Source organism: Choristoneura fumiferana, chromosome 8 (genome assembly GCF_025370935.1).
Source record: "Choristoneura fumiferana chromosome 8, NRCan_CFum_1, whole genome shotgun sequence".
Classification (NCBI taxonomy): Eukaryota; Metazoa; Arthropoda; class Insecta; order Lepidoptera; family Tortricidae; genus Choristoneura; species Choristoneura fumiferana.
In genome coordinates, this window is record NC_133479.1 from 8,641,104 (window position 1) to 8,649,656 (window position 8,553).

Below are 8,553 nucleotides of genomic sequence, written 5' to 3' on the forward strand. Positions count from 1 at the left end.
CGCTACAAAATCAAGAAATAAATAAAATTGTTTCAAAAAGTCTGAAATAATAAAATATGAAATGAAGTTCTTCCAAATAGACTATCTATTAAATAAGGTGTTCACTTCTTTCACAGACAGAAATTTCACAGAATTTCGTTTCGCAGAAAATGTGTCATATAATATTTAGTCCTTGTATTTTTACTTCGAATATTATTGTTTCAATTACTATTTACTTCAATGAAACATATTTAATAGAAAAATAATTCGATGAATTTTATAACGAAATTATTTTGTTTAACAATTGTGTCAAACCACAGAATTATTTTTTAAATATTTTTTTCTCGATTTTTTTATTCACTATATTTTGTTTCAACGAAAATAATTTAATAAAAATTAACACATTTTAATATAATCATTTTATGTAGGTTAGATTTGGTTAGATTAGAGCTGTGACCCCGCCAGAAAGCGAATCGCTACCAGAAAAGTAGGTTAGGTTAGGTTAGAACTGTGACCCCACCAGAAAGTGAATCGCTACTAGAAAAGTAGGTTAGGTTAGGTTAGAACTGTGGCCCCACCAGAAAGCGAACTGCTACCAGAAAAGTAGGTTAGGTTAGGTTAGAACTGTGACCCTAACAGAAAACGAATCGCTATCAGAAAAGTAGGTTAGGTTAGGTTAGAGCTGTGATATCACCACTAAGCGAATCGCAACCAGAAAAGAAGGTTAGGTTAGGTAAGAACTGTGAACACCCAGAAAGTGAATCGCTACCGTTATAGGAGGGTATGCATTTTGTTGCAGGTATGAATTAAAAGGTTTAGAAACTGTTTTTTTTTGTAATTAGTTTTATAATAATAAAGAATAAAGAATATTTGATTTGTTATTCTATGAAATGAATACCTAAATAATGAATTTTATTTGTAACAAAAATCAATGATACAAATTTCTTCAAAGTAAGTGTTCCATGTATTGATTATTCTATGAAACAATAATATAAGAAAAAATATCTGTTAAACGAAATTCTATTAAAATCTTGTATGAGAAACAACTTACAACCATTAACAAATTTTTCCAGAAATTAAAAATCGGTGATATAAAAATACTTATTTTAATCATTCGAGGTAATGAATGTTCGATGAAATGAAAAAATAGGAAACGTTGATTTTTAACTGATATTCGATTAAAAGTTTGTCGACATTTCAAGAGTAAACCAATGTTTTCACTTGCTTCATAAACTCTCGACTTCACGTAAATGTCTATCCCCTAATAAGATTTGGTATAGGCCAGAGAGTGACATAGGCTACTTTTATCCCGGAAAAATGCAGTTCCCGAGGGAACAGCGCGCGACAACCGAATTCCACGCGGACGAAGTCGCGGGCAAAAGGTAGTAAGTTATAAGGCAAACACGTCGATAGACGTCACTTGGCATGGACCTCAAAACGCAGGCCGCATTACCCCTTTGTATAGCTATCCCAATTCTTTGCGCTCGATTTTAATGAAAATTTTCACTTTAAAGTTCAATATTTTGTAAAAATATCACTGAATCGAAAAATCGTGTTAGCAACCCCCTAATGGTTTTAAAAGACCTATCGAACGATACCCCACACTTACAAGATTGGATGAAAAAAAAATCACCCCCACTTTACGTCTATGGGAGGTACCTACTCTAAAAAAAAATTTTTCTACCATCGATAGTCCCTGAGCAAAGCCGCGGACGGACAGACAGACAGACATGGCGAAACTATAAGGGTTCCGTTTTTGCCATTTTGGCTACGGAACCCTTAAAACGGACGCTACTTTTTCTAAAACTTATCAGATAACTGATGATCATAACTGGTAAAGTTCATGAATGGTGCTATAAGGCATTGAATCCTGCTGTCCATTAGTGGATACTACTGTGCTTAACATGTCCATGATTGGTGCCGTCACCCTACGATGCCACTGTGCTTAACATGTCCATGATTGGTGCCGTCACCCTACGATGCCACTGTGCTTAACATGTCCATGATTGGTGCCGTCACCCTACGATGCCATTCAGCAGCGTTTCCACCAGTAATGAGCGAGGATGTGTTGCGAGGTTCATTAACCAATAGAAACGCTTCATTTACACATCCTCGCACAGCACGTCTGGTGAAAACAGCTGAGCGGAGCGAAGCGAGGTAAATGAAGACACATTCCTCGTAACACATCCTCGCTCATTATTGGTGGAAACAGAGCTTTACTGGGAGGAGAGGGATGGGGGGCTTTCACTCTATTCTACTAAAAGAGGATAGTAAGCGAAAAGAGGACGTATTTTTTTTTTATTCGACTGGATGGCAAACGAGCAAGTGGGTCTCCGATGGTAAGAGATCACCACCGCGCATAAAGATCTGCAACACCAGGGGTATTGCAGATGAGTTGCCAACCTAGAGGCCTAAGATGGAATACCTCAAGTGCCAGTAATTTCACCGGCTGTCTTACTCTCCACGCCGGAACACAACAGTGCAAGCACTGCTGCTTCACGGTAGGATTAGCGAGCAAGATGGTGCTCCTAACACCTGCAATGCATGCATGTTGACAAAGCTAGCCGTTATAGTGCTAGCGTGTGCAGTACCTAACTGCATCTCTGCACACCACCGGGGATTGCGTAACGGGGCTGAGTACTGTTCGCATTGAATTCGGACTTCGGTTCACGGGATGCGATACGTTCAGCCGTCATTTAAGGCCATGTGTATTAATGTGCGCCTTTTTTTTATTGGAAAAAAAATTACTTTTTAGTAGGTTTTGAGCGATCGGAGTAAAATGGCACCTGTTTATCTGAATGTTAGCTTACTGGAAACACCTTTAATAACTCAGGGGACCGATTTTTTTCAAATAACATTACCCGAAAATTACATTCGTACGTGGGGAAAAACCGAGTTGAATTGGAAATATGATTAAAAATAAAAATCTGATAATTACCTATAGTCCTTATTTTATTAATCAGCCGAAAATATAATTTGAGCTACTGTTTCGCAGCAACACATACTTTTATCATTTTCAAAATGGCACCTATTTCGTTCGAGTTACTAGCTTAGAATAGGTACTTAATACCTCTATAAATAGCGATAAAAAACAAGATCCCTGACTAATCAGCTTCTAAAATACCTAAAGTGTGCCTCTGGCTGTGTTTCTAAAGTCTCATTAAATGAAAAGATGACTACCTAAGGGAAAAAAAAATATAATTTATTGCATCAGGCGTTACTTTGCGGAGGTTCATATCAATGAACTAAAAGAAAACTGACTAACAACTGGTAACATGGTGTACGGTTGTGTCACTCTGAAGATGAGCTCTGGTTGAGTTCGAAACGCGTCAGTGTAGTGTGGTGGTGGTGACAGATGGGTTTGTGTGATTTATGTGTGTTCTTACAGTGTGGAGGTGGAGGAACTGCATGAACACGCATATTTTGCATAAGCTTAGCTATCGTAAGGTCGCGGGTGAGCAATTAAATTCTTTTAGTTCAAAACAAATTTTATTTTCCTTAGGTAGTCATCTATTTAAAATCTCTCTCACTCAATGTTGAATGGACCGCAGCCTGCACCTCTAGTAACGACTATGATTCGCAACCAAGCTGAAAAAAGAGTGTTAATGTAACAATGGCTTCACCTTAAATGTGTCCGATAATCTAGCGCATATCACAATCGACACAAGTGTCCCGGCACTCGCCTCACGGAAGGTCCGATCATCAATCATAGCATTCGACGCACTCTGCGCCTGCGCCGGTAATGGCGCGCGACAAAAACGCCGGCACGCGCACTCGCGCAGCGGCATCCCTTGATGCTCTCGCATCTAGTGCAAGCTATTAGGTTCGTGGGGATAAAATTGATTTTAAAATTATGGAACAACTTATTTTATGAAGTTATAGTTATGGGAAAGTGGGTAGGTGGAATTTGAACAGCATAAGCTCGGTAGGTCGTAATGCGTGGTAAACGACGTGGAGTGCTTAAGGCTACGATTATGCGTTGGAAGTACCTAATAATAACTAGTTACCTCGTTACCTTCCCATCTAACGAAATATTTTACTGAAGGATGACATCATTATCATAGAATACCTAGGCTGCCAAATAATGGGAGACGTTAACACGAAGAGAGAATCATAAACGTCGTAAGGACATAATAAGTACATATAAGCTGAAGAAAAGAATGAATCTTCTAACACTAACATCTATCAGTCAATCCATAGCTCTAAAGCTTATTTTTTTTGTGTGGTGTTTGTGTCACATAATATCGATTTAAGTAGCTGAAAATGGGCAAGGAAACGTTTAGACATGAAAACACAATTACGATATAGATAGGCTTATATTTCACACGCGTTATTGTTTTTCACTTGCAACGTGTTGCAATGCAAAAGATCGCAACGCAATTCATTGGTATTAATCTCTATTAATTAGTAACGTCCCAATCAAATTATTTAAAGTGTATTTGTCATTTCAGGATAGTGTCGTAAGTAAATAGCTATACTCGTAGTTTATCTACCTATATCAAAACATCTAAAAGAAGAAACTTCCTCAATAGATTTTCAATTATCTTTTCTAGGTCATCATCGCGGTCAAAGCATTCGATTGGCTGAGTAATATTAATGGGCGACAAAATGAGGACTACAGCAGTGCTGTCATTTTCCATCAGCGGGGGATTAAACGAAACTAATGTAACCCAAAACAAGTGAGGTATGGTTAGATTAATAGGTAATCACTTGAAACCCGCACTTTGTCGTTTATCTAAAGCAAATACCTAACTCTTTCTCACCAGTACCTGATTTAAGTTAACCTTGCAAGGTATAGAGATGGATTGCCCTCTCATATACATATAATTGATGTGCCCAACAGGGCCTATGATGCTCACATAATTTTATTTAACATTTTTGTAACTTACATTATGGAAAAGCAATAAAATATTTTGTATGTATAATGTAGGTTACTACATAGTATAATGTATGCGACAAACGCCAGTGAAACTTCAAAACTGTATTATCAAAGCAATATAAGAAAAGGCTCTCATAGGGTAATAATAGGTAAGTAAAAATGTATCTAACATTATTTTATTTCAGATCAACTCTGCCCATTTTACACGGCAGATATGATTCAATGGTTTAAGTATAAGACTTGTACTATTGCTTATTCAATAGTGTAAGCTTAATTAGTAGCGGATATACTCCTCGGCAGACATTTTTCCGCTTGACGGCATTCCTTCGCTTCATCAGTTAGCAATCAAATAGCCATATATGTACAAGTACCTATTGAATAACGTATTGAGTGTACAGAGGCAGTCAATGTTATGAAATGAAAACACTAGATAGAAGTTTAACATACTTAGGTAGGTACATTTTCAGTAGTATTCATACCAAGGATACAAAATATTAGGTAATTATGTTGTTCTTTAGTAAATTATAACCGATCTGCCTGCGCTGCAGCCACCGTAGGCACAAAAAATTTTATAACAAAAAATTTAAACCGACTACAAAAAAAACCATGAAAATAAATTTCTACCAGTCTCAAGTCGGCCTCAGCACGAGCCAGGAGGAGTGGACCTATAGTCGCCTACCTCACCTACGTACTACATATTGGGCTTCAATCACTCCTTCTGGCTCGTGCTGACGCACCGATTTCAGACTGGTAGAAAATTATTTTCATGGTTTTTTGTAGTCGGTTAAATTTTTTGCTATAACATTTTTTTTCACGCTTTTTAGATGTAAATAATCTAAGATGCAATAGTTTAATGTCAACTGCTCGTCACCTTTTACAAAATATTGCTTTTTCCGATGCAGAGACTCATTATTGAGGAGTCCTGTCCTGGTGCTTCACCACCCATTTCATTTCACCATATGCATTACGAGGAGCATAAATTGCTTAGAAACTTTGTTAAAGTAATTTAAATTCAACCCGTGACACACGTGTTATTGAGTAGTAACTTCGATGGTCAACTGTGGTCTTCATCATCATCAGTTCCACTTCACCAAATGATGATTTTCAAAAGCGAATGCACGCGTTACTACTAAATATATCAAAATTATCATAAGCGTCCCTACAACATTTGAAGAGTTCCCTCGATTTCCTTGGGGTCCAATTATCAGATCCTGATTTGGTGCTTATGGGACCTAATTGAAAGCATTCCTAGACGAACGCAAAAAAAAACAAATCGGTTCATAAATTACCGAGTTCTGAGGTAACAAATAACTTCCTTTTTTGAAGTCGGTTATAAATACAATAACACTCAAAACACAATCTTCTATTCTAAGAGTACTCTGATGCTTTATATGTAAGTGACAACCAGCCACCCTGAATTAGCTATTGTGATAAATGCACCCAGTTCAAAACTCGTACACCAGTCCATTCTTTTCATGACTTTGAATAAACACGGTCATGCTTTCTTGCTTCCTCGAAAGGCCATGTGGTTCAAAGCATCTCAAAGCACACAATCGGGACATGTTGACGTGTGTCAGCCGCGCGCCTGCTGTCTGACTGCTAAATGACTTCGCTGTCTGGGAGGACTGGCGCTTCCGTAACTGTATCCTGAGGGTCTATTGCGTAAAGTTTCTGACACACGCGATCACAATCAAATGACATTTTTCACATACAAAAACTGTGATTTCATTGTGTTCGCGAGTGTCAGAAACGTTAGACAATACGGCCTCTGGCCAGGGGGCGATTTTTGAAACCCGTGAAAGACGATTCGAAAATGACAAAAATCTTATTACAGTTACTTGTCATTATTTGACACTACATCGCATGCATAAATATCTGACGACTGTCTAGGCCGTAAGGACTCTTTGCGTAAGGACGTGTCAGATATTTTTGCACGATGGTAGATAGTAATGGCTGCCTGGGCTGGTAAATTGACATGGCTGCCAAATATCTGTGTATTACTTATTTACACTAAGGGTGGCTAAGTAATAGGCCGATTGTGATCCTTGGTCCAGTGGCAATGCAGAAATACGTTCATAAAACATATTGATTATGTTATTGGTAAGATCACACAACATATATCTAGATAGATAGGTATATCTAGGTAGATCTTGCGTCTTTTAAAATTCGACACTCGTGGCAATTGTCGATTTCTTAGACAGTTACTCCACTCTTGACTTAAAGAAAGAAAAAAGGTTATTACACACTGTATTGAACATTAATTTAAGAATGGTATTTTCACAACCGTGATTTTAAGAGACCTATTAGTACCACTACCATGTGTTTGCAGTGACCGTACTCGATAGCGACGGCGTAAATTATTTGTATGGAGAATTGTACAGCGCCTCTACAAATAATTTACGCCGTCGCTATCGAATACGGTCACTGTAAACTCATGGTAGTGGCTAGTGGCACTGGTCTGCATTTGATTATACAAGAAAGTTTGCGCAAATTGACTTAGAATAAGAAAAAAAGTCAACGAGTTACATACCATAATTTTAAAACAAGACTAAATATTTTATTTACAGCATGTATACCTAAACTTGTGAAATTACACAAACTTTGCAAAAGTTGTGCACAAGCTTTGCAAAAGTACATAGATTATTAGGGATCCCTCTAAATACCAAACTAGGGAAAATAACGTTATGCAAGATAAAAAGGTAATAAAGAGTAAAATTAAAAGAGCAAATTGTTAACACTTGTCGGTTTACCGTAACTAAATTAAGGACAACATTGTATCTTTTGGCATACAAAGTAACCGAACTTTCACACGGTAGTTTATCAAAGGATTTAGTTAACCTGTTAAGTATAAGTCCTTTGATAAATTCTTTGAATCTTTACAACAATATTAAACTATTAAGTGTGAAAAAATGTTTTTATGGCTTTTCGACATGCTGAAGTCATCCTGGAGCACCACTTAGATAGATCCCACTTCAAATCTGCGCTTCAAATTTGAATATTTCTGAGATGAATCTATTACTTTTTAATTAATTAATTTATTATTTATTTATTAACTTTGGCACACAAAACAAATTGTAAACATGCAGCAATACTGTAAATGAGAATAATTAAGGCAAGAGATCATTTACAATTCAAACTACTTATGTGTGTGTGTGTGTGTTAAAGAAAAGAAAAGTATCAATATTTATATAAATACAAGAGAAACTTATACATGCATTTAATTAAATAAACAAAGTTTATTATATTATACTTGGTATCCTCACACAACTGAACTGAGGACAATTCTTAATTTGCTGACCAAAAACATTAAGTCTTGAACCAAATATGTCTAGGTCTTCATTGAGCACCAGCTAAGTCGTTGTACTCCCTACACATGTTAACTATTGGATTATAAAAGGATGTATTATTTTTAAAGACTGTTTTTTTTAATTGTCTGATTAACTCCAGTGACACGGTATTTGAACTGCTATCGTTGTAGGGCCGGGTTCACGAACGGGCGGTCACGGTCGCGCACCGCCGCCCTCAGCTGCCGAATACACCTGCTGCATAAAGTATTGCCCACCACTCTTGAACTAATCAAACCAGGTTAATTAAACTTTGATTTTGTCTCAGCTTTAAGATTTGACAAGGGATATGATGGCATTCTGTAATTGCGGTATTAAGTATAACAAACAACAAACTGTAAACAAACAAAA